General features: G+C 40.7%; 1 pseudogene across 1 annotated transcript in view; it reads right to left on the reverse strand.

Moving 5' to 3' along the window:
* Positions 1-2278: 2278 nt before the first annotated feature.
* LOC308251856 (serine/threonine-protein kinase ULK3-like) overlaps positions 2279-26937 on the reverse strand; it is a 33486-nt pseudogene continuing 8827 nt past the window's right edge. The window contains exons 2-3 of the transcript in view: positions 2726-3149; positions 2279-2625 (exon numbers count right to left, since the gene is read on the reverse strand). The product of the transcript in view is annotated as a serine/threonine-protein kinase ULK3-like (transcript). The remainder of the gene's footprint in view (positions 2626-2725; positions 3150-26937) is intronic.

Below are 26937 nucleotides of genomic sequence, written 5' to 3' on the forward strand. Positions count from 1 at the left end.
GGCCCTCTGTCTCCCAGAGCAATAAAGACTATTTCTCATTTACAGTATAGAAAATATTTTGAGAAATAACAAACTGAATATCACTATGTCCAGAAGTCTCCAAGCACTGAATGTGGGCTCTGAAAAACAAAGTCAGATTTCTGGAAGTGAGAGAGCCAACCTGTTCCTTCCAGGTGAAAAGTCCATCCCAGATTCTGTAGGAGAAACTCAGCATATTCTTGACATGAGCTCATGTTGCCAAGTCAGAGATGACTCAGAAAAATGACCACTGAAACCTGATTTTCAGCCTAATATGGGTGTTCCAGGAACAGGATTCAGCCATGTAGTGACTCATTTCCATTTGGTTTGGCTTGTGGGAGGAACAAGATAATGCTCCCTTGACTGTGGACCAGGGGTATAAACGATTCAAGTACCCACCCCATTTCAGTCTCAGGAGTTCATTCAAAAGCCAATAAGCATGGCCAATCAAAATGCCACCCAGCATCCATTGGCTTTTTAGATCTGGATGTGTTTTGAGTCTCAGTTTGAGTGTATAAACTTTTAATAAAAAATATGCCTAGTATATTTGGAAAATAATTGAACATTACACATCCTCTCAGGCAGGACAAAAATTAGGTCCCTATTTGTTTGCCAAATAGAATTTTAGTTGGAAAACCCAAACCTTGTTCCCTTTGGTGATAGAGTAAGATGCAGCAGAAATATGGACACTATCCACTTTGTCCATGTTTCTCCAACATATGCCAATATCAAGGTATACCCTGAAATATAGAAGGCCCTTTGAGGACAAAATTTCTGAGACAGAATCAGCCCTTGGCATGGGTGTGATGACATCTCGGATGATTCTCTGACTCCTCTGTGTATGTTTCTCTGAGATTGCCTTCCTCACTGATGTTCAGTACCCCAGGCCCCTCACAGTCCCTCTCAGATCTAAACTCTGCTATTGTTATTAGGAAAGAGATGTCCAAGGCATGATGATTAAATGGCAGGCTTTAGTTTGTAACCTCTTGTGGACTATTTATATTTTACTCCATGAATTGTCTCCTGGCTTCACCTTAAAAACAAATCAAACAGAACAATTTCTGTTTGCTGATGGGTTGGTGATCCCAGACTTTTGGATTGTATGAATGAGTAAATTTGTATACAAAAGATTTCAGGACCTAAAGAGGACTGCCAACTTTTCATTTTGTCCAGTAAGAACAATAACTAATTAGCATAATCACCATCATTCATAAGAGAAAGAATATTTTATTTTATTATTTTCAGAAAATAATTTAATAGGGAAACAATAAATGATACACTTCATACTGGCCTCTGATAGGGCAGAAAAGATGACCCTTGCCCTAGGAGGCACTGAAGGGTGGAAAGGTTAGAAATCACCAACAGCCAGAGTTTAAAAAACAAATCCCCAAATAACTCCTGGTATACACATTGTTCTCCAGATGAAAGTCACTTGGTACTCCTAAAAGCCCACATCGGGGAGGGGGATAGGAGGTAATAGCAACACCAATGGAGCTGGGAAGACCCAGGCCCAGAGGAGGAACGGTGCTTGCCCAGGGCACAGGCTGGGGTAGCAGCCATGTCAGCCCTTAAATGTCTCCTGGGCTAGTGAGTCTCTAAAACCTGAGGAGTCGGGCAGGCGCCATGCCTCCTTGTTCCAGGCCAGGACCAGCTCTGCAGAAAATAAGGTGTTCCCTAGAGATGAAGGCTGGAGGAATGAGGGTTAGGGACCCTTCCCTCATACCTCTGGGACAGGGCAGGGACAGGCAAGAATTTCTTCACTTTGCCCCACCCTACGAAATAGATTCTTTTCATGGCTTGCAGGATTAACTTAAAATACTGAGGGTGGACAGACATCAGCTTCCAAAATGACTGGTGTTCTGCAGGGCCGAGTGCAGACCATGGGGGCGGGGGGTGGTCCCTGAGGGGTCCCTGAGCGCCCTGGTCCACTGCGAGGATAGAGGTGAGTTGAAATAGGGCTCCCAGGAAGGAAAGGGGTGGGCACAGGCTACATCTGAGCAGGTTTTGCTTCTGAGAGCAAAACAGAGCCTTGATGCCCTAAATTGACAGGCTCAGGGTCCAGCAGTCAGCAGTTAACCAAAGCCACATGAGACACTCTTCTCTTAGAGGCCTGCTCCCCTCCCCTGGGGCCAGACCCAGTGCTCCCAGCCCATACAAGGGCTGGGCCATCAGAGCCTTTGTGGGGTGGAGAGCATCCTGAAGGTGGTCGCAGAGTTGCCCATCCAGGAAGGCTACCCCGCCATGGTGCAGAGGGCCACAGAATTCTGGGCATCAGTCTGGTGTGTCCCCCAACTTCAGGGGGACATGGTCTGTCCAGTCATCTTTTTGCGGACACTGCAGGGTGCAAGAACTCCGAACAGACTCCGACAGCCCCTCCTTGTCCAGGGTCTCAGCTTCCCAGTGAGGCTCCCTCATCTTGACTTGCTCTTTCAGGTATTCAGCTCGAGCCATGAGGTTCTGAACCTGCCAGCAGCAGCAGCAGCTCCCCGAGGCTGTGCTGGTACAGGTCCAGGGCATCCTGCTCCCCGCCAGCTTCCTCCTCCTTGGCCACAGCAGCTGAAGCCACTTCCGGAGCAGCCAGGAGGCGTGGCTTGTCCCGAGCCATCTCTGGGATGAAGGGAAAAGGCTCAGGGTGAGGGGAGCAGCTTGTTTTCTCATCTCAGGGAGCTGACCCCAAGCCACTGTCCCAGTCAGGAGCTGGGCCTACCTCTGAGCAGGACTTGGACAGAGGCCCCCTGCCTCAGCAGGGCCTGATTGGAGAAGGACACGATGGCCTTGAGCTCCTCAGCCCGGGACACGTACTGTCGCACCTTTGCCTTAATTGCCTCCTTCCACTGTGTATCCACTTCGTAGTGCAGGGCAGGCACAAAGAAGTCCAGGGCCTTGCAGTAGAGTGATAAGGCAGCCTCAGCATCCCCCTCCTGGTCCTTCTTCACAGCCTGCACCACCAGGATGGTCCCTAGTGGCCTGCTCACTGCTCGTGCCAGGCTCTCCTCACTGGGCATATGGTCCAGGTCCACTCAGGGGTGGGCAAAGAAATCCTGGAAGGAGATGTGACGACCAGGTTCCCGCTCTAGGAGCTGCCGCAGCAGGTCCTGGCAGTCTGGGGAGAGCTGGGGCCGAAGGGGAAGCTGCCAGTTTAAGGTGGGGCTTCTCCAAGGAGCTCAGCAGAATGTTCTGTGGCTTCAGATCCAGGTGAGATATGTTTCGTTCGTGCAGAAACTGCAGGGCACTATCTGGGGAACAGGACACATGCAGAGAAAACAGGTCAGAGGGACCCATCTCCCACCTGCCTCTCGCCTTCCCTGACTTACATCTCGAGAAAGAATATTTTAATATAAAAAAGTATAATCTCAATAAAGAACAGTCATGGACAGCTAGGACATACATATTTGTATTTATGTTCTACATTGTCCTCCATTTTTTCCTCATCTCTTTTCAAATAAGAAAACTGTTATGATGGACCAGCATGAGTGCAGAAGCCTGGAGCTGGAGGACTAGGAGCTGTCTTTATCCAGTGAGATATTCACCGTTAAGGTGCATTGAGGGGGAGCATTGCCAGGATATAGGTATTAGAAACATGACTCTTGAGCTGAAGGTAAGAGTGAACATTTTGGTGATTCTGAGGGGAGGTGATGACTGTGAGAGAGGACAGGAGATCTTGAGGACTTAGGATGATCTGGTTGAGGGGGCAGGGAATGAGGTGGGTGGAAGTGGATGGACATGGTGTACCTGGTGAAAAATCTTTCACATCAGGCATGGAAAAGAAAGGAAACAATGAAACATCCCTAAGGTCAGGGACTATGACTTTACAAGGGACTCTAGAATGTTTTGTGGACAGGGACTAAGAATCATCATTGATTGATTGGTTGACTGATTTCATGTAATTGATTTGACTCATTTCATAGATTCATTTATTTAAAAAGCAACTGCTGGGCCAGGCAGTACACTAAGCACTGGGAATTCGGAAATGAATAAGATACAGTCCTTGTCCCCAGATATGCATAGTTGTTTATACATGATATCATGTGTGCTACTATATTTATGTATTACATTGTAAAACATAACTTATCTTGGAAATTAAAGGAAGATAATACAAAAATAATTGTAAATAGAAGTTCTGAAATTATCTTCCTGTATACCAGTGGGTTGTTTTATCTGTACCTGTGCTGTGTGTATTTCCTATTTGGAAATTGTTAGCCAAAACAGCTGTGAGCACGTTGAGGAAGACTGGCAACTAGGAATGATGATGGCTTTGAAGAGCGAGTATTACTAGAATACTGAGGAATAGACTTGGGCTCAAAGAGAGGTGGCCCAAGTTTTGTGTGCCAAAAGACACCATCGAAAAAGTAAAAAAACAAGCAGCAGAATGGAGTGCTGTGAGAAATCATCTTACTTAAGAATTTGAAATCAAAATTTCACTTGGAAGAATAGAGGTATGCTAAAGGAAAATATACTGCTATCCTTGGTGGAAGATTTCTGTATGTTGGGTGGGTAAAAGGGACTGTGATGATGCTTCAGAACACTCCCGAAAGGTCCTGTGCTCTGACTGTGTTTTACAAACTAAAGAGTTCATGTACATGAGCTGAGGAGGATATTTTTCTTCTGACCTCTAATTAGTTGACATAAAAAAATTAAAATGTAAGATCAAATCACCTCTAGTTAATTAATGCATGCAACAAGATGAGAAGAAGCCCATTGGTTGGGCAGTGGTTGGGGTGATGGTCACTGAGGTTTTCACTGACCCACCCAGCACACACCTTATCTGAGCCGACACTCAGAATCAGGAAGTGGTTCTCTGTGTTTCCCGCTCTCAGGAAGAGAAGGAGACGAGAGAACAAACGAGTGGGAGGCTGGTTTCTGTTTAACTAGCTGTAGAAGCAGGAGGCTCCTGCCTCCTCCTGATTCTCCGCACACAGACTGCATGTTCACCTTTGGGTGCTTTTATTCAGGGAGCTGAAAATATACTCGAAGAGTTTCTCAGTCCCAGGGAAAATGAAAGCTGCAACCTGCATTTCCCTTCACAAAAGGGTTTCTTTAAATGACAGTATTTTTTTTTTCTTATTGTAAAATGGTAGAAAATGTTAAAGGATAAACAAATTTAAAAATCCAAAACAGGGATGAATAGGTGGAGCATAGGATTTCTAGGGCAGTGAAACTACTGTATGATACTATGATGGTAGATACATGTCATGATATATTTCTCAAAACCTGTAGAATGTACAATGCTAAGAGTGACCCATAATGTAAACTGTAGATTTTGGGTGATAATAATGTGTTAATGTAGTTCATCAATTGTAACAAATGTACCACTGAGCTGGAAGATGTTGATAATAACAGAGGCTCTGTGTGTGTGTTCATGGGGTGCAGGGGGCGGGGGAGAGCAGTGGATATATGGGAAATCTCTGTAAGTTCTATTCAGTTTCGATGTGAATCTAAAATTGCTCTAAAAATAAAGTATAATAAAAAATTTAAAACAAAGGAGAAAATTACAAAAAATAAATAAATAAGAAAAGCATCCTATATAATAAAAGGCTAATATGCAAATTGTCCCCTCGACCAGGAGTTTGACCGGGAGTTCAACCAGGAGTTTGACCAGGGGGCAGGGCTGGCTGGCCAACTGCCCATGGCCCCTCCCCATGGCTGGCCTGGCCTGATCAGCCCCAATTGGGGTGGGCTGGCTGGGCTCCACCCATGCACAAATTTGTGTACTGGGCCTCTAGTAGAGAATAAAACAATAAACTGTGATTCTACCTTTAAGAGGTGCCATTGGTAATATTTTGGCTTTATTTCTTTCTAGTTTTCTTTCCTTGAATACAATATTTTTAACGTAGTATCATACTACACATATACTTTTTATCATACTTTTCATTTATATTTATAAAATATTTTCTTTATCAAAAATTCATTGCGAGCATAATTTTTAATATTCTATTATCTGGGGTACCATATTTGTTTAACCATTCCCCTACTGTTGAGTGTTTAGGTTATTTTACTGTTTACTTTTTAAGGGTAATATGATTTTTTTATAAAATAGACCATCTGATTTTTGAAATCTTGATGGTTAGAAGTTGAAAACACTAGCATTTAAACTGTAAGTAATGTTCTATTTCACTAGAAACAGAGGTTGTAATACTCCTTCAAAACAGACTGCATGTTGTTCTGGGCACCAAAGGAATTAACACTATAATTGCACAAATATAAATTACTTACTATTCTTAGGGAAAGTGTGGTGTTGCCACCAACCAAAATATAAATGTTTGTAGACTGAGAATTCAAGAATACTGATGGCTAAGGTGCATTATTTGGGGGCGGGAGGAAGCAGGGGTTGTGTATGCTTGAGTCAGAATTGTGTCTCTGCAGAATTTTCTCCCCTTCTTTGGTAAGGAGAAGTGAATGAAGTAATTTCAGATAAACAATGAATTTTATTTTTAGCACAAGTATGTTCCAAATATTGCATGAGACATATTTATACTGAAAATATAATAAATAGCCCTAGCCGGTTTGGCTCGTTGGGTAGACCGTCAGCCTGTGGACCAAAGGGTTCTGGGTTTGATTTTGGTTACAGGCTCCTCCCCAGCCCGGGCTCTGGTCAGGGCTCGTGCAGGAGTCAACCAATCATGTGTTTCTCTTCCATTGATGTTTCTCTTTGTCTTTCCCTCTCTCTTCCACTCTTCCTAAAAATCAATGGAAAAATATCCTAGGGCAAAGATTAACAACAACAATATATATCCTATATAATAAAAGTGTAGTATGCAAATTGTTCCCTCGGGAGTTGTCCAGGAGTTCAACCAGGGGGCGGGGCCAGCCAGTGGTAGGGAGGGAGTACCCGGCTGGCAGCCTACTAGTGTGAATTTCATGCACCGGGCCTCTAATATATATATAAACTTACTTGTGTTTATCTGAAATACAAATTTAACTGGGCATTCAGTATTTTTATTTGCTAAATCTGGCAATCATACATATGAGCTGAGGGCCACATATGTAATTTTAAATTTTCCAGTAGCTACATTTTTAAAAATAAAAAAGATAAGCAGGTGAATTAATTTAAACAATATATGTTATTTAGACCTATATGTCCAAAATACCACTTCAACACATAATTAATAAAAAAAATTATTAATGAGATATTTCACAGTCTCTTTTTTGTACTAAGTCTTTGAAATCCAGTGTGTATCTTACACTTACATCTCAATTTGAGCTAGCCACATCGCAAGTGCTCAGTAGCAGCATGTAGCTAGTGGTTATTGTATTGGACAGTGAAGGTCTTAATCTCCCTAAATATTCTTATTTCCCTGGCCTGGGAAATGAGTAGGTTTTAACAGCTCCCAGGTGATTCCAATGTGCAGCCAGGTTGCCACCAGGGCTCCACAAGACTGCCTGGTCCCAGATCATTCAAGGATGAGCCGCAGCTGCCACGAGAGGGAGCCAGCTGCTCAGGATACAGGCTTCTCAAAACACCTGGTCCTCACTAGGCCCAGGAAGCAGGAGATAATGGGGGGAGTCCACAAACGCAGACCCTGAACCCGTTCTTTAGATGTTCTCCCACTGGTTTTCCCCAGCCGAGGTTTCCCACAGTCTGGCCACCACCACAGATCCCTCTGTTAAGTTGCTGCATAATTATCCCTTTCGTCTGCAGTATCTTGATCTCTCCTCCCTCCTCCCAGCATAAGGTCTTTCTCCTGTACAGTGTGGAAAGGGACAAAGACCAGGCAGCAGGGCTCCTACAGTTTGGGGTCTGAACCACAGCTCTGCTACTGGCTAAGGGCCCCTTTAGCGCATCACATAACTGTTCTCAGCTTCCTCACTGGTGTGGCGATAATACCAGTCTCATCCGCATGTTGAGGAAGGACGATGTGTAGGGATATACTCAGAGCAGTCCCCAGGAGATGCTCTAATAAAGTAAAGCAAAGCAAAGTAGGTGCCCAGGAAATAACAGGTCATCTGCCTCCTGCCCTACAGATATGTTAGAGGTAATGTGATACACCTAACATATTAGCTCCAAACTCGCTGCACCACAGGAGCACCAAAAAGCTTATGAACAAGTTTTACTTTGCCCTCTCCCAGCCATTCTGATTCAGTGGGTTTGGGACAAGACCAGGGATTATGGATGATGAATTTTAAAGAAGTTCTTCAGGTGACGTGAGCAGCCAGTCAGATGCTGGTTTTGTGGGTTGTTTGGGAATCACCACTTGTGGAAGGAACAGGGGATTGGAATAGGGGTCCTGGGTTTAGTGTTTTGCTTTGCTGCTTGTTCAGCTTCTCTGAGCCTCAGCTACGCCTTTAGTTAGAGGAGACTCATGAGACACCCTGCTCAGGAGGTAGTAATACATACAAGACAGGTACATGCTGGGTATCCATGACTCCTTCCCTTTGCTCCCTCTTTTCTAATTCCATGGAATCCCTATTGTTACTTGCACAGGGCATTCTTTCTCGTCTCCCAACCACTGCCCATTTCTTTTCTGCCACTTGGGATGCCCTCCCCTCCTTTGTACCTTCTCTATCAACAAACAGCCCCAGCCACTCCCCTTGGATTTCAGATTAGATTCTGTCTTTAGTGTCTTATTGTTCCACACTGGTTTCTGGTTCAATTTGTTTGACCAAGTAATGAGTTTACTGTTGAACCAGTTCAAGTAAGACCTTTCCTATCCCCTGACGGATGCTCCCATCCCACATCCACCCCACCCCACCCCACCTCAAGGAAACTTAGTGACTGATCTTCCTGGGAGAGGAAGGGTGCATAGGAGAGGGGAGGAGACATTCGATATGGAGAAGACACCTCCACTCTCCTTTTTAATTATAGGCTTCTGGCCCGAAACAGGTTTGCTCTACAGCAAAACATAGCACAAAGTTAAAAGACAAATGACAAAGGGTTAACATCTTAACAGGTCTCATATGTAAATGATATTAAATCAAATTTGGAGTTTTGATTAGAATCACGAACCAACCATTCTGATTTTTGAAGTGGCTGGGCTGTTGGTTTAGCTGAGACAGTAATTGTAACTTAAAGTGACTGTGGAATTGTCTAACCAAGAGTGAGCAGAAAAATCATGGGCCTGCTGGAATTTTATCTCATTGCAGAGTAAATGTATACCCACTGGCCAAATTTTTAAAGTGTCATTAAAACCCCCAAAATAAAGTTGCATTATTATTATATCAACAGTGGTATATATTCAATGTACTGATCACACTCAGTATTCTATAACCTCTTTATTTTTAATTTAATATATCATGGAATAATTTTTATGTCATTACATCAAAATTTACCTCAATCTTTTTTTTTAAATATATTTTTTTATTGATATTTTACAGAGAGGAAGGGAGAGGGATAGAGAGCTAGAAACATCGATGAGAGAGAAACATCGATCAGCTGCCTCCTGCACACCCCCCACTGGGGATGTGCCCGCAACCACAGTACATGCCCTTGACCGGAATCGAACCTGGGACCCCTGAGTCCGCAGGCCGCCGCTCTATCCACTGAGCCAAACCGGTTTCAGCATACCTCAATCTTTTACAAAGCTGCATAGTATTCCATAATGTGACTATATTATAATTCATTTAGTCAATTCTCTATGAGTGTATATTTAGATGTTTCTAATTTTTTATTATAAAGAACAATGATATTGGTATCTTAGAACCTTAATCTTTCCCCACGTGTTTTATTATTTCCTTAGGATAAGCCAACTAAAGTGAAATATCTAGTATGAACCTAAAAAGATTCACATTTAAAATTTTGATTGTATTGTTCTCTCAAAAAGTAGATCAGCTCGGTCAGCGTGGCTTAGTGGTTGAGCATCAACCTATAAGCCAGGAGGTCATGGTTCGATTCCCGGTCGAGGCATATGCCCGGGTTGTGGCCTTGGCCCCCAGTTTGGGGCGTGCATGAGGCAGCCAATCAATGATTCTCTCTCATCATTGATGTTTCTATCTTTCTCTCCCTCTCCCTTCCTCTCTGACATCAATAAAAAAATATATTTTTTTAAAAAGTAGGTCAGCTTATACTCCTAAAAAAGTATGTTTAAATAACAATTTTCCACATCTTTAAAAATTGAGGATTATCAATATTTTTACTACTTCCAAGAAAGAATACATGGAAGTGATGTCTAGGTTAACCTGCAATTCTTTGATTATTATCCACCAGTAAGTACATTCTCCTGTATTCGTGGGCATTTTAATTTCTTCTCTTTTGATTTGCTTGTTCATGTTGGTGAATAAAGTTTTAATCAGATTAATAATTCCATTACAAGGCTGTGTTTTAATATCTTCTTTTAGTGAAATTAATGTCAAATTGATGGGCAGAGGTCTCTACTCTCCAATTATATATAAATTAATGCCTCCAATTACAGTTTTAGATTAGAGTACTTTGCAGATTCTTATCTTCTGTATAACTCGAGGTTTTATGGTATTTCTGTTTTTTCCCCGAAGAATGTGAGCGTAGCATGAAACTCACTCAGACAGAAATAAGGTTGTTAACATGGCCTTTGGTGGGGGAGGGAGCTGCTTTCCTAGTTTACCTCTTTGTGGGATCCACTCATTGGTTCTAAAGTTGCAGCTGTCCAGATCTATTTGAAACAATCTTTGGGGGATGTTTATAAAACCTAAAACTGGGTTTGTTAATGAGATAGAACTCATTTAAAAAACAAACAAACCGGGCAGTTAAATATAAAGCATATACAGATGGATTCTGTGATCAATTTCAATGCATTCTTCACTAAGGAGCTTGTTGAAAGTCTTCACCCGGGATGATAAATAAAATGGTCATTTGTGGCCCATTGGCAGTGACCAGGTTTCTGGGGACACCCTCTGCGTGTCTCAGCAGCTCTGGCTGTGCTCAGGCACATCCTTACACGGAGTGTAATGGTGGCACTTGGTGTTCTCAGACATTTTCTGCTCTTCCCATCGCATTTCAGTTCAGTGTAGGGGTCCAGTGTAATCATGAGAGAGAGGCTTCCCTCCAGTATGCTTCGCAAAAAACAGCAAAGGAACAGAATCCGGATGTTGCAAGCGCAACACGACTTTCTTTCCCAGTGTTCTCTCAAACCCACGCTTGGAATAGCTCTTTTCCTGATCGTGGATGACTTCCCAAGCAGGTCCCATAGCTTTCCTGATTACTCATAGATTGCGAAAAATCCACAAGTCAGAGTGACCAAAACATAGCCACATTTCAGTAATCAGTATGTCCACTTACAATTGTGTGTCCAGTACATTTGATATTCACAGAAGATCATTTGTTAACATTTTCTCCATCTATATGACCAAATTTCTTTCAGCAATAACCATGAAAGGAAACAATAACAATGTCCAAAGATGAACATGGATTGTGACATTTTAAAAATAAAATTTCCATATATGAGCAAAAAAATAAATAAAAATGAAAATATTATAATACAGAAAAGGGGGAAAGTCATGAATTAATACTTTCACCTGAGGATGTTTAATCTTCACCTGAGGATGTTTTTCATTGATTTCTAGAGAGAGAGGAAGGGAGGGGAGAGAGAGAGAGAGAGAGAGAAACATCAATGTGAAGGAGAAACATTGATCAGCTGACTCCCATAACTACCCTCCCTCCTGCCCCCTCCCATCAGACTCCCCAATACTGAACCAGAAACCTAGGTATGCAGGTATGTGCCCTGACTGGGAATTGAATTTGCAGCCTTTTGGTACATGGGATGGTGCTCCAACTAACTGAGCCACCTGGCCAGGGTTAGTTTTTTGTTTGTTTTTTTAAGAAGAAAAAAAATTACACTGTAATTTGTATTCTTTTACATTTTAAACACAAGAAAAACTCCAAGTGCACTCATAGAATTGAAATAACACATATTTTTTGTCTTTGAAATAAATAAGCTATTCTGGCTTATTTTAAATCTACTCATTAAATGCAGGAATATGTTGTAGTATAGAAGTCGGAGACATTAAACTGTGCCAGAAGCAAACACAATGATTCTGAACCCTTAAGAGCTTACTCTTGAAACAAATGTGTGTAGCTAAGTTCAAGTGTGTCAGGCTAAGTAGATAGCAGGGTACTTTCTGAATTAACTTCTATGCAAAAAATGTTTATTAAAAAGAAGTAATAAAATGTGCTAATTTGAAGATTACATATGTATTAGTATTAATAATCAAGAATAACAACAATAACTGTTTAGATTTTTAGACCAACAAAAGATATTTTGGAGGAGAATTTTATTAACACTAGAGGCCTGGGCACGAATTCATGCATGGGTGGGGTCCCTCGGCCTGGCCAGTGATGGGGGCTAATGGGAGCCTTGGGAGGTTGACTGGGGGAGGGGCCATTGGGAGGTTGGCTGTGGGAGCGCACTGACCACCAGGGGGCAGCTCCTGTGTTGAGCATCTGCCCCCAGTGGTCAGTATGAGTCATAGTGACAGTAGTTCGGTCGTTTGGTCACTTAGGCTTTTATATATATATACACTAGAGGCCCGGTGCACAAAATTTGTGCACAGGGAGCCGTGTCCCTCAGCCCAGCCTGCACCCTCTCCAGTCTGGGACCCCTCTCACAATCCAGGACTGCTGGCTCCCAACTGCTCGCCTGCCTGCCTTCCTGATTGCCCCTAACCGCTTCTGCCTGCCAGCCTGATCACCCCCTAACCCAGCCTTGGGCAAACTACGGCCCGAGGGCCGGATCCGGCTGTTCTATCCGGTTCTCTTGCTCTCCCCTCCGCTCCTTTACTTTGAATTTATATTAGTTCACACAAACACTCCATCCATGCTTTTGTTCTGGCCCTCCAGTCCAGTTTAAGAACCCATTGTGGCCCTCGAGTCAAAAAGTTTGCCCACCCCCGCCCTAACCACTCCCCTGCCAGCCTGATTGATGCCTAACTGCTTCCCTGCCAGCCTGTTTGCCCCTAACTGCCCTCCACTGATGGCCTGGTCACCCCTAACTGCCCTCCCCTGCAGTCCTGCTCCCCCGCAACTGCCCTTCCCAGCAGGCCCGGTCGCCCCCAACTTCCCTCCTCTGCAGTCCTGGTCACTCCTAACTGCCCTCCCCTGCAGGCCTGGTCCCTCCCAACTGCCCTTCCCTGCTGGCCATCTTGTGGCAGCCATCTTGTGTCCACATGGGGGCATCCATCTTTGACCACATGGGGGCAGCCATCTTGTGTGTTGGAGTGATGGTCAATTTGCATATTACTCTTTTATTAGCTGGGATATAGATTATATGGAATTGTCACATGATGATACTAAAAAGCAGATGGACTTTGAACACATTTTATTATTGTTTTAAAATTCTTTATAGCCCATCCTGTGTGGCTCAGTGGTTGAGTGTTGACCTGTGAATCAGGAGGTCATGGTTCAATTCCTGGTCAGGGGACATGCCCAGGTTGTGGGCTTGATCCCCAGTAGGGGGTGTGCAGGAGACAGCTGATCAATGATTCTCTCTCATCATTGATGTTGCTCTCTCTCTTCCTCTCCCTTTCTCTCTGAAATAAATAAAAATACATTTTAAAAAATAAAAGAAAATTCTCTACAGATGATGCCTCCCTGATGCCTAACTACCTAGGTTTGGATTCAACCTTTAGGAAAACATAGGAAGAGGATCTGAGTTTCTGTCATTGGGTGAAATTGGGCTGAAAGTAAAAATTATGCTGTTATTAAAGAATGGACAAAGTTATTTTCTTAAATATTTGAGTTTGTGGCTAGAAATTTGTACTAGAAATTTGTTCTTCCAGAAACTGCTTCCTGGTGTTGTGGTATTACCCTCTCTCTCTCATCTGAACTCTGGATCTCCTTCCGTGTGGTACAGTTTCTATTGCATGAGTAGAAGAGATTTAAACTTTTATTTTGGAGAGAAGAATTACTTCTCAAATGAGATTCAAATTGAACACGATGGCCCCCTGGGCAGAAGCATGAATATGTAACCTCAGTACACAATCTGCACAGAATTCAAGGAATCGCCATGCTTAACATCAAGTCAGCCACAGAGCACCCTTCCATCTTCACTTCCCTCCCCTCCTTAAGGGCATTTCATGCCCTCATCTTCTTCGCCTGCAGCTGTTCTAGGGAGCTAAAATGCCAGGTGGGCCATTGATTCCTAATGTCTTCCTTCTGAAAAGCATTGGTCTACATTTCCATGGCAGAGAGGGCTAGGCCTGCAGTCATGGAGGAGGGGCTCTTTCATGGAGCAATGGAAATTTGTCTGAATAATGAAATCCGATGTGGCTTTGCAAATGACCACTGGTGAGTGTGTCTTCAATCAGGATGTCTCTTCCGTGGTGTTTCAGCTTGCAATTATCTCCAGAGTCCTCTGGGGGAGGCACATTCGGTATGGTTCCCCATCGGGCCTGATAACTCTCTGAGGCGTCCCTGGGGGTGCGGTGTCTATGCCAGGAAGGCTCTGCAGCAATTAAAGAAGGCTTTCTCCCTGAGCTCTGGGGTATATTTATCTTCAAGCTAATGTTACAGTTGGTGCTTTCTTTTGCCAAGCGTCATAACAACCAGATCTCCTATTCCTTCATAACCTCATAACAGAGTGAGGGGACTGTTCAAAACAAAAAGAAACCTTCCTTCTGGTGACAGGGGAAGAGCGCTAGTTGAATATCATTAGATTCAATAAGTCAGCCTCATTTCAAAGGCATCTGGTCGACCTATCTCAGGTCCTACTGAAGCTGTTACCTAGAAGAGGCGCTGAGCCTTTTGTCCCCAAGGGCTGGCGGGAGGGAGGATGCCCTGCCGGACAATGGGGAGCATTGACGAAGTGCTCCCATTTATTGGCTGAGCGACTGCATCAGTCATTCATTCACAGGCACAAGGTCTAAATTGCAGAACCAATTAACAGCACTAATAGCCCTTGCCTGAATTAATCTTTGAGACAAAAGGGAGGAGAAGTGGAAGTGCTATTAGCAAATCAAGCTGTACCATCCCTGCTTTATTGCAGAAATCTCAGTGTCTGTATGTGGCTATTGTGCACTGACTGCAATTACAGCCCTCATTTAGAAATGATTAAGTGGTTATAATTATTTTTCAATTAAAACTTATATCTTCCATTTATGCAACATTTCAGACTTCAATTAAACTTCCTTTTAAAAGTGCCACTGAACCAAAAGATTCCTGTTTCCTCTTTTACCAGGAAACCCTATACTCAACCCAGATAGGATTTTGATTTCCAACCTTCAGAATTAGTTTCATTAAGTGTAGACATGGTGATGAGTGTTACCAAGCGATACACAAATTTTGCATTGCCTGGGAGGTGACCACCACCACCACCACCACCACCACAGAGGGAAGAGAGACAGTTCCAGGCTCTTTCTGGAAATGTGTGTCTACTGAAGAGAGAAGGGTGTTCTTGTCATTGGAACATAGTGTCTCTATGAGAGCTGATACCCAAGATTAAGTATTTAGAGCAGTACTCTCAGTTATAAGAAAGATGTGAAGTTTTGAGCAATTTAATTCATTAAAAATTAGACCAGTTTTGGGATTCTCCCCTTAAAATCCCTCGTATTTGCCTTTAATGTGCTTTCTTAAGGAGAGAAAGAAATTGCTAGGACTTAGTAGTACACATAAACTGTCGCTTATTTTATCTTTCTGCTGCCTATAATCACAGCACATACATGGAGTATGATCCTCATGGGGACATCATGGGTCATGTGTGCCATGATAGAAAAAGGGGTCGAGAACTTCTGGGGTCTAGAGGTTCCAACCAGGACTGTTTCATAGACCCCTGCTCACTAACTTTAGTAAAGACCAGAGCTGTACAAAGCCATTCTTGGCCTCAGAGAAGCAGTGTAAGGTGTTCGTTGTTATTCTAATACTGGCTAACCTTGGCTTCCTATTTTAACTGGATATGCTGAGTTAATAACCTCAGTTTATTCTGTGCTGTGGAAGGCCCACATGCCGCATATAATAAGTTTTAAACTCACACAATTAAAAGAAATTATTTATAATTCTTATTCCTTAGTAAGTCCTGGTTTCTCTGACCTAGTTCTGGCTCTGGTGAGGAAAATGATGTCGACAGCAATAGAAAGCATTGTCAGTAATGAAACCTGGAGCCTGTACCATGAACCAGACCTTCTCAAGAAACTCAGACAAAACTGAAGGCCCCTTCCTGCAAGGAAGAGATGTACTAATGCAATACATTTTCCCCCTTAAAAATTAAATAAAGTATATTATCTGATGTTATTTAGTTATGCTTATTACATAATGTTAGTTATAGAAGAAGAGATAATTTGGGAAACAAATCTAGGCCAAATAAAATAAAATAAAATAAAATTACCTACAACTACAGTTAAAGGTTTCAGGTAATACCTTCTGGTATTAAAAAAGTTAGTGCTAATTAAAGTTAGATAGCAATATCCCTGTTACCTTGAGCATCTTATTGGCTCATAGACACAGGGAAGATAGGCTGTGTGCTCTCCCTCCTCTGAGGGCTGTGTCCAGGTTACAGAAAGGACCAAGGAATTTACTGAGGGCTATCTGTCTGTGTCCAGGGCAAAGAAACCTATGAGGACTTCTAGGTTCAGAAGAGAGTGAGGAATTGTGCTTGGTAAGTGAGCATCAGAAATAAAAAGATAGTCAAGACCCAGTAACAAGTAAGGAGCTTGGCCAAGAGCCTTTGGATTTTTTTTTTAAAACACAGGACACACAGTCCTGGCAGTAACGTGAGGAAGACCCCTGAAGACCAGGAGAAACCAAAACATTTGGAAGTGCAATTTCCGAATTAATATTTTAATAAAGCTTGACAGTCTGTTTGATGCTTTACTGCCTCTGCTACAGCGGGAAGGTTAGGGAGAGATGGGGGAAATAAGAGATCAACCGAAGGACTTATATGCATGCATATAAGAATAACCAATGGATGCAAAACATTGGGGGGTGAGGGCATGTATGGGAGTGGGGTGGGGGGCAATAGTAAGATATGTACACATATAATACCTTAATAAAAAAATAAAATGCAAAAAAAATTTTAATAATGCTTGTTACAGCTGAATTACTCTTTTTGGTTTTCAGATATGTATCTAAATACCCTATGTTATGTCCCTACTATTTACATCAGTTATTTTATATATTTTGCATAACACACGTATGATCTAGATGCTATAAAGCTAAATTTCCAGATAGGATTAAAGAAGATGTTGAGAGAGGCTAAAAATTTTGCCCCAGGTCACATAGCTAATAAGTGGCAGAGTTGGATTTACTTGTCCATCTGGCACCAGCACCACTCTGTCTTCATTACAATGGGTGTACAGACAGTCCAACAGGGGGGAGGGCACAGAACTCCTCCCTGCCTTCCTGCCATCCCATGGTCCCACCTTTTCCTCACCCACCCGCGCACCCACCACCTTGTTCCTCTTCTTCAAAAGAGTCATTGATTTTCTTGGCCCTTTACTCCTCCATGTGAATTTAAGGATGAGCTTGTCACATTCCATAAATAAAACCCCTGTTGGGATATTGATTGGAATTACATTAAATTTATAGGTTACTTTGGGGAAGACTTGACATCTTTATAAGATGAAGTCTTCCTATCTATGAATGTGGAGTATCTATCTCTATTTATTCAGGTCTCCTTTCATGTACTTTATAATGTTTTATAATTTTTTTTTTCTGTAAAGCATGTGTATTACAAGACTCTTTGTAGATTTTAATGTTTTGGTATTGTGAATGGATCTTTTTCTATTATTTGTCCTATTTGATTATTACTATTATACAGGATTTCAATTGATTTTTGTATATAAATCTTGTCTCTAGCAAGCTCGCTGAATTCTTTTATTTGCAAATAAAGACAGTGCTGTTTCCTCTTCTCAATTCTCATGTTTGTTTCAGAGTTGAATTGCTTGTATGCAGTACAATGGTGGTTAGAAACAATGATGCAGGCATTTTTGCCTTGATCTTGATTTTAAAGGGACACCTCTAATGTTTCACCATTAAGTGTATTATTTGTTTTAGGTTTTAACAAATGTTCTCTCCAGATTTAAAAAATTATTTTCTGTTTCTATTTACTAGAAGTTATTTAAAACCTGAGTGTGTTGAATTTCATTAAATATTTTTCTGTATTTGTTGAAATGATCACATAGTTTTTCTCATTTAATCTGGTATTGTCATTTATTATATTAAGACATTTCCTTGCATTCTTGGGATATGTCCTATCTTCTAATGTATTGTTGTATTCAAGTAAGTGATATTTTACCTAATATTTTTCTGTTTAGTTTTATAAATAAGATTAATCTATAATTTCCTTCCTTTCTTCCCTTTTCCTTCCTTGTCTTGTTTTAGTACTGAGAGTATACTTACCCTCCTCCATGAATTAATTTCCATCATTCTGTATTTGTCCATTCTTTGAAAAAGTTTATGTGTTATTGAGATTGTTTAATTAGCACATATTTATTGCATATTCACTATGTGCCAGTTCCTCTTCTAGTCCCTGGGGATATGGTAATGGACAAGTAGAAGTCTCACCTTACATATTTCTTAACATTTTCACCAGACTCCCCTGGCTCTACGTCTTTGAGAGTGAGGAAGTCTTTCAATTTCCAATTCAATTTCTTTGGTAGTTTTTGGTTTATTCAGGTTTCCTATTCTTCTTCAATTTGCTTTTTAAATTTTTCTTAGAAACTTTTCTAATATACCCAGTTACCAATATATTTGGATAAAATTATTTATAGTATTAATTAAATAATGTTTTTAGTATCATTTTAGATGTAAATTTGTCTCTCCCCTACCCCCTCCAGAAATATTGTTTATTTCTGCCTTTTTATTCTTGCTTAGTTTGGTTAATTGTCTGGTTAAAAGTTTGTCTATTTTATTATTATAAAACCAATTGTATTAGTTTTTGCAAGGAACAAACTTTTAGTTTCTAATTTCTGCCCTTAGCTTCAATATTTTATTCCACTTCTTTTTAAATAAATGTTTGCATCTAGCTTCTTGAAATGACCACAGTACTAATTTATTTCTAATCTGTCATTTAAAAATGCATTTCTCTAAATATCATTACCACTGGAAGAAAGCAGGGTTTCTTGCAGAATGGCTGAGTCCAGATCTGGAGCAGAAAATGTGTAAAATGATTCCAGAACATCTGTCACAATAGATAATAAAGAAGCTATCAAAGACTACCAGGGTCATAACACTAGGACCCTGATGCTTAATTAAAGGGGTTCATTTTCATTGGCCAAAAATGGGACAACATGACCATCAAAATATTGTCTTCTGTGAATTGAAATATATCATATATATATATATATATATATATATATATATATATATATATATATTAAAGTCCATGAACTCATAATGATACTAAAAATATCCTTTATGGTAATTTCTGATGTTAGAATATCAACTCATTATTCTGAAAATCCTTTAGAAAGGGAAGTGTCAGCTCTTATTCTGATTTTCTTATACAAACTATACCTCAGAGTAACTAAATAGTTGATGAAGGAAAGTTCTTTTTAGAATAGTTGATGAAGGAAAGTTCTTTTTAGAATAATTTTAGTTAAGAAATAGCCAAAACCGATTTGGCTCAGTGGATAGAGCGTTGGCCTGCGGACTGAAGGGTCCCAGGTTCGATTCCGGTCAAGGGCATGTACCTTGGTTGCAGGCACATCCCCAGTGGGAGGTGTGCAGGAGGCAGCTGATCGATGTTTCTCTCTCATCGATGTTTCTGGCTCTCTATCCCTCTCCCTTCCTCTCTCTGTAAAATATCAATAAAATATATTAAAAAAAAAGAAATAAAGAAAAATATCCTCAGGAGATCACCACTTTGCAGCCCTTAATGACCAAATGGAGGTGGGCAATGATCCTAAATGGCTTCTAAAGGCTCCTGACTTGATGTGCTGGTACCTATTATGTATTCTTGCTAAAAATCCAAATCTTGATTGAATTAGCTGTCAACATCTAACTACTGGGAACCAAAGAACATGTTAAATGACCTCATGAAGATGGAATCAATAAAATCCAGACTGGGAAATTCTTCAAGAAAAACAATAGGCTTCTTCAACAAACAATTAGTAATAGGAGAGAGAGGGGAACTTATAGATATATAAATCAAATAATGACCATATATTGTTTAGAATCCTGATTCTGACTAACTAGCTAGCTAAAATATTACTAAGGAATTATTATTAGTTGTTTTGGATATGACGATAAAGATGCTTACCTTTTAGAGATACATATTAAAGGATTTATTGATGGAATGATATGACATATTTTGCTCCCAAATAATCCCAAATGGCCAAATGTTTAATAAAGGTTGAAGCTGGATAGATGGGTACAGAGAGGGTCATTACACTCCTCTTTACTTTTGTTTGAATTTTTTCAGGATTAAAAATAGTGCATCTAAAGGTTGAAATTTGCTTCTAAGTAGTACTTCAGCTTCATCCTACAAGTCTCCTAGGTAGTGCTTTTATTAATTTTCAGTTCTAAACGTTTTTCAGTTTCCATTGTGATTTTCTCTTTAAGTAATGAATTATGTATGGGTGCATTTATATACGTATATACATACATATGTATATATACATACACACACATTTATGCTTGCTTTATATATTTTAATATTATGTTTTATATACTATCAACTTGTGATTGTTCATTTCTAATTTAATTCTGTTATATCAACAAATGTTGTATGTATTGTATTAATTTTATTCTTTGAAATTATTTGAGACTTCTCTTGTGACATAATACAAGGTCAAGGTAAATTTTAAAAAATTAACTTTAAAATAAGTGTTGCCTTTGAATTTGTAAAGAACCTGCATTACTTATTTTGTGGGTTCAGAATCCTCCTTATATGTATTATATCAATTTGCTAATTGTGTTATTCTTTGTTCTTAGAACTTTTTATTTGCTTCATCTATTTTTTTTATAGAGACATGGTAACATTTCCCACTGTGATTATAAATTATTTAATTTTCTTTGAAATTTTATAACTTTTTACTTTATATATTGAGCCTATGTAGTTTATTTCTACTTGATTTATTTTTGAGCCTATTCTGGTCATCGATCATTGTAAAACAGAGCAAGCTTACTGTCAAAACACAGCACCATTTTTATTATGCTCATGGATTCTGAGTAAGTAATCTTGCAGGGAACATCTAAGAAGGCTTGTTTCTGTTCCACAATGTGTGGGACCTCAGTAGTGAAGACACAAATAGGTGGGAATGACTCTAATGGCTGGGTGCTGGACTCACCTGGAGACTTCTTCACTCAAATGTTAAGGACATGAGCGGGGGTGACTCAAAGGCTGGGGCTAATGTCCAGGACACCTACCCATGGCCCCTCCATGGGCTTGGCCTTCTCAGAACATGGCATTCAGCTGGGAGTGTTTGGAGAGCAATCATCCCAAGAGACCAAGGTGGAAGCTGCAAGGCTTCTGTGACCTTTCCCGCAAAAGTCTTGTAACTTCACTTCTGTTGTATTTCATTGGTTTCAACCCAGTAGCTAAGGCCAACTCAGATTCAAGGGCAGGAAAATCAGACTCAGTCTCTGAATGTGGAGTAGCAGGGTCACATTTTCAGAAGAGCATGTGGGATGGGCAATATTTTTACAATCACCTTTGGAAAATATAATCTGCTCAGAGTCCATGTTGTTAAGTGCATATTTGCAGCCTTTATTATGACATATTTTTGTTTGAATGTTAATATTTTTGATGCAATTAATATTGCTTGCCTATTTTTCTGTTTGGTAATATTTATATGCCATATTTTTTTTTATTCCTTTATTTTCCATCTTTAGTATGCTGGATGCTGCCCAGAAACCTCTGGGTTATGGTAATGACAGACCTTTGCCATGTATCAGACATTTAGCTTAATTTCCCCATTTTTTCAGGAGGAATAAAGACAGAACACTATACTGATTACAAACCAGTTCCAAGTTGTTTTAAATAAATGACTGATAGGGTAATACTTGAATGATTGAGTCCTTCATAATGTATGTTTAAATCACTTTTAAAGCCATATTATTATTTATCATTTTCATCAATAGTTTTGTTAATGCAAACTAACTCTTCACTGTTAGAGCTAAGTAGAATTTATAAGTAGGAATAACAGCTTCTATCACAGTGTAATGTGCTAGAATCAAGTAGCTTTCATACTCAAGATCATCAATGGAAAAATATCTAAACAGTAATCAGCATCTGAAAAACTAGTGCTAAGAGACTTAGAAGATACCATGAATAATTTAGTTGTGTTCAAAGTTTTACATCCTCTACTCCTCACTTACATTAAAACCAAATCAGGTTAATGTTAGCTTTTGAAAAGTAACACATCATTTAAAGATCAGTCAGTCCCTCAGATATCATTGAGCCATGAATATTTATCTTGATTAGTTCTGTCCATTCTGTTGATTATTGGCATTACCCATAAATGAGTATCTTTGTCAGCTTGGATCTTATGCAAGGAAATGAATGCAGCTCAGTTAGCACCTGGCCAGGACATGGGCCATTTCTCAGTCTGCAACAGAATGATGCTCTGAAATAACCTTTTTGCTCAAACTCTCAGCTGAAGTACTCTCCAGAGAAAACCACCAGGCCACTGTCCTGCCTGCCTCACAGACACACTGAGTCAAAGCATTGGCCTAAAGGGTTGGCTTGGACTATATCAGGATTGTCCTACTGCCATCCACATATTCAGGGAAAGCCTGAAAGGTAAAGAGATCTCCTCAAAAACAGCACATGCCCAATGGCTTCTTGATGATCTGGAGTGCTTCTGACAAAAGATGCCCTCAGGTGTCTCCCTGGAGAAGCCTATCTTCCAGAAATGCATCAAGACCCCATAAACGACCCTCCTGGTAATGCTCCTACTTATTAGTTTTGCCTAGTCGCAAACACATATCCAAATCCTTGAGAAATTATGCTATTTGCCCACAAAGCCAAAACAAATCAAATACTCATCACATCCTCCCTTAATGTATTTGACATAAATTGCATTTAAGCGGAACAGGGGTGTGATCACATAGCTGTTTGATAGCAGTCATTTGTGCACACTGCTCACTTATGCTCTGGGTTTATTACTGATATTATTCTGTACAAAAAAATGAATCTTTCCATGTTGAGGAATTAACTTGGTCTTAATGGAGAAAGTCTAGAGGTCACAAAAATGGTACAATTAATTCAACACTTCTGTCTCCAAGTGACTGTATTGCAACACATTATGAAGTGTAATTATAGTTACAGAACATCAGAGCATTTGGCAAATTCAGTTAATTCTGTTGAGACAAGTAATTCAGAATTGGCTTTGGCTTTAGATTGAATTATTTGTGTTTTCATTTGGTGCTTTGCCATTGCATGTACACATGTGAGGAAGCTTCAGGGGCAGGATTTTGGTGGAGTGCCAAATCCAAGAAGGAAAAGAGAATGGCTGTGATATAGGCCCAGTTTCCTGAATACTGCTTTGGAGATAACGCTGCTAACCCCCACTATATTGCATCTCTGCTTCAGTTTATAACTTAGATTATCATATGTGGTTGCTTTGAGGATTAGGAATGAACAAAATGAAACATCGATGCACAAGGGATCCAGTTTACAGCACTCACTCCTCTGGATTAACCATAGTTTCAGTGATTCTTTTTGATTCATACATGAATCCAGCAGGGTGAATGACCTCTGGATTTGCTCTTGTGATTAGAAAGTGGATCTCTCCTCACCCTCTTCCCTGGGTATCTTCATAGACTCTGCATTTGGATCCTGTTTATGACAGCTATGCCTAGCTTGTGGCTACAAAAGGGTGACCTCAGTCTTCTCCATTCTGTGGAAGGAGACTCTACGGTCCTAATGAAAAAGAGACCCTGAATTGATTTTCTTGACTTTAAGTGATAGCATAAACAGATTTAGAACTGGGATAAGAAAGAATTTTTGGTCATCAGTTGTTCACTCATAAAAATGCTTGCTAAGCATGGGCTTTTGTCAGGTATTATGTATGTTGTTAGGCCTAGAGAGGTGAAACGAGGCCAGCAACTCCCAAAGGAGTAGGGAAGACTTTCAGTACAGCCTGGTAGGCTCTGTAATAGGACTAAGGCAGAGGCCTGCGGGAGAGGCGGCCCCTCATTCAGCCTCGGAGTTGGAGGGCACACTGTTGGTTAACACTGAGGTATGAAGCTAGATAAGACATGAGCTATATAAGTGAAGAGAGGAAACAAGGGATATCAGTCAGAGGGGACAGTTATGAGCGAAACAATGGAGGTGAGTTTGGGACCAAAATGATTAATTGGGGGAAGTCATAAGTCGTTTGCCCTGGACAGCTTTAAGAACAGCCACATCTAAAATGCCTGAGATGTGTGTGTAGAATGGGTGATGTCTGAAGCCCGGGTAAGCCTCTGATAATTGCACAAGGTTACTCCAGACCCAGGAAGCATGTGGAGCATTTCCCCCCCGACACATAAATTTTCAAAGCACCTTGGGCTTCTCAGAGCGTTAAATGATATATACAGACACATCAGCCACTTGGTAGTGCCTTCAGCATCTTTGGTGCACACCGAATTTACCTCAATGAAAGCAAAACTCCATCTGCTTTCTGTTACTTCTCTCCTAAAAGGGTGGGGGGCGGGCGGGGGGTGGGCTATACATAAATGCTTTGATTGCATCCTTCATTTGTACAGACACATCATACACATTGTATTCCCTGCCTGTCATTTCTCAGTAAAAACACACCTTTCCTCCATCCCCGCTCTGCACTAGAGCCCATTAATTAGAACAAGCTTTATCTAGCAAGCTTAGAATTCCTTCTTTTCTGGCCTCTTCTCCAGCGACACTTCTCTTTGGCTTCTGAAAGCAAGGACAGGTCACTCGCTTTTGTCATGAGCATTTGGATGAAATGTTCTGACGAATACTCACATATGTGTGTACACAAAGACATGAAAGCCCATTTTTAATCGGAAGTGTTTTGTTTTCCATGGGTTTTTAACTTTAAATGGAGCTCACACTCCCTCTCTCAGTCTAGCCTTTCAGGCTGTTTTATTTCTGTGTCCATGCTTTCATAGTGCAGTATAATAGCTTTTGTTTCAGAAGTACAGGCCAAGAGCAGCCCTGGATGCCAGAGGTCCACATCATATCCATAATGGTAGATTTGGACAGCAAGGCAGAGATTGGGGGAAGGTGAGAGTGAGCGTTTTCCATTGGTGAGCCTCTGTCCTTCTAGCAACACAGGCACAATGGACACCATTCTGAGTACAGAACAGGCTCTGGCAGTGGAGGGGCTGACACACATAGTCACACAATCCCACACAATGGGCCCTGCGCTGTAACCTTGCCCAACATGATGGCACTCTCTTCCCCAGGTGATTGTTACTGAACAGAAAGAACTTTGTCTCCTGTGCATCCACGGAGCCTTATGTGTTAACACTTCTTTCTTAAGAAAAAAAAAATTAAGTTTTGTTTCCCCCTTTTTTCTTTATTCCTCTCTCCAAAGTGAATGGGCTGAAGTGAATGTCAGCTTTGGTGCCAGGATCAGGAAATCCAATGGAGAACTTGAAGTGGTTGGTAGGAAAAGAAGAGAGCGGATGGAGGTAGCAAAATAAAGAAGCTCTCAGTTACTGTATCTCTTTAATCATTTTATTACTAAGGAAGGGGGAAATGTAGGCAAAGTGCTGTCTCAAGCTTGGATCCCATGAAGAGTGATGACCAATAAGAGCTTGTGCTTCTAGATCAAGACTAATGAATTGTCAATGGCTCAAGGCAGCACCTAGCCAGAAGAATTGCTCCTCTACTAATTCAGCATCTAAACCCCTAAATTCTCATAATTCATTGCTGTGGAGACAAAGGCAAATCTGTGTAAGTATCAGTATTTGTGGAAATTTCAATGCCTTCATGCCTAATTAAATTTATTATTTCAAACCTTAATCATTTATTTTAAATTATGTATTTAGTCAGGTAGCTGTACAAAACCTCCTGCTATGCTTTGAAACTAGTTTTTTTTCTTTCTGAAAGTTGAATCATTTGGGGTAGTTTTTGGTTTATTGGGCACAACTGATTTATGGCCATGTAACCAACATCAAGAAAACAATGTCTGCAGCTAAGCATTGCAACAAGACCTTAGGAACTAGTCTAGTGAACATTATGGTTCTTCAATTACTGGCTCAATTGGTGGGTCTCCCCATCTTTCAAGCTCCTATCCTACCTTTTTAAAATATGTATTTTTATTGATTTCAGGGAGGGAGATAGAAATATCAATGATGAGAAAGAATCATTGATTGGCTGCCTTCTGCATGCCTTCCACTGGGGATCGAGCCTGAAACCCGGGCATGTGCCCTGACTGGGAATCTAAGCATGACTGCCTGGCTCATAGGTTGACACCTATCCACCAAGCCACACTGGCCAACCTTTTTTTAAAGGGAACTTTTTAACTTCCTCAGTCTATGTTGTGCTGATAACTTCTTTAGGATTCTACTCATAGGTAACAAAAATATGGCAAACTGTTAATCCCCCAAAGTGAAGAAATATGAAGGAGTCATAAAAATAAGAAATTAAAGTAAAAGCTGTTTAGTCAGTACCAGAATTCTTCATTCTCCTCATCGCCTCAAAGAGATTTTGCCAAAGCCTCAGATCTGTATTGACAAAACTCTTAGATCCCATCTGATTAATTCTGGTCACAGACAGATCACCTTGTCTGAGTGTAGCTGCTCAGAAAAGAAATAACTAAACAATTTTTAAAGATTAAGTTGCTCCAATTCCATCCAGGTCTTGTTATGTTTGGTGCCATTCTCAAGTTTGAGAGAGCAAGTCTAGCACTCAAAAGCCGGTTATTTCCTCTTCCATGTGTTACTGGCAAATGGGAAGGTATGTGATAGGTATAAAAGGACTGGCGTTAGCTGTAGCCACGAGTAACTAAGAGATTGTCTTGATTTTCTCTTCGATTATCTTAAAAAAGAAAATATAAGTAACTAAAATACTGGGTGAAAAGTTGTATTAAGAGACCCCCCCCCAAAAAAAATAAAACCCCTCATAGACACAGACAACAGTATGATGATTACCAGAGGGAAAGTGGGGGCAG

The sequence above is a fragment of the Plecotus auritus genome (genome assembly GCF_963455305.1).
Source record: "Plecotus auritus genome assembly, chromosome: 6".
In the NCBI taxonomy this organism is placed as follows: Eukaryota; Metazoa; Chordata; class Mammalia; order Chiroptera; family Vespertilionidae; genus Plecotus; species Plecotus auritus.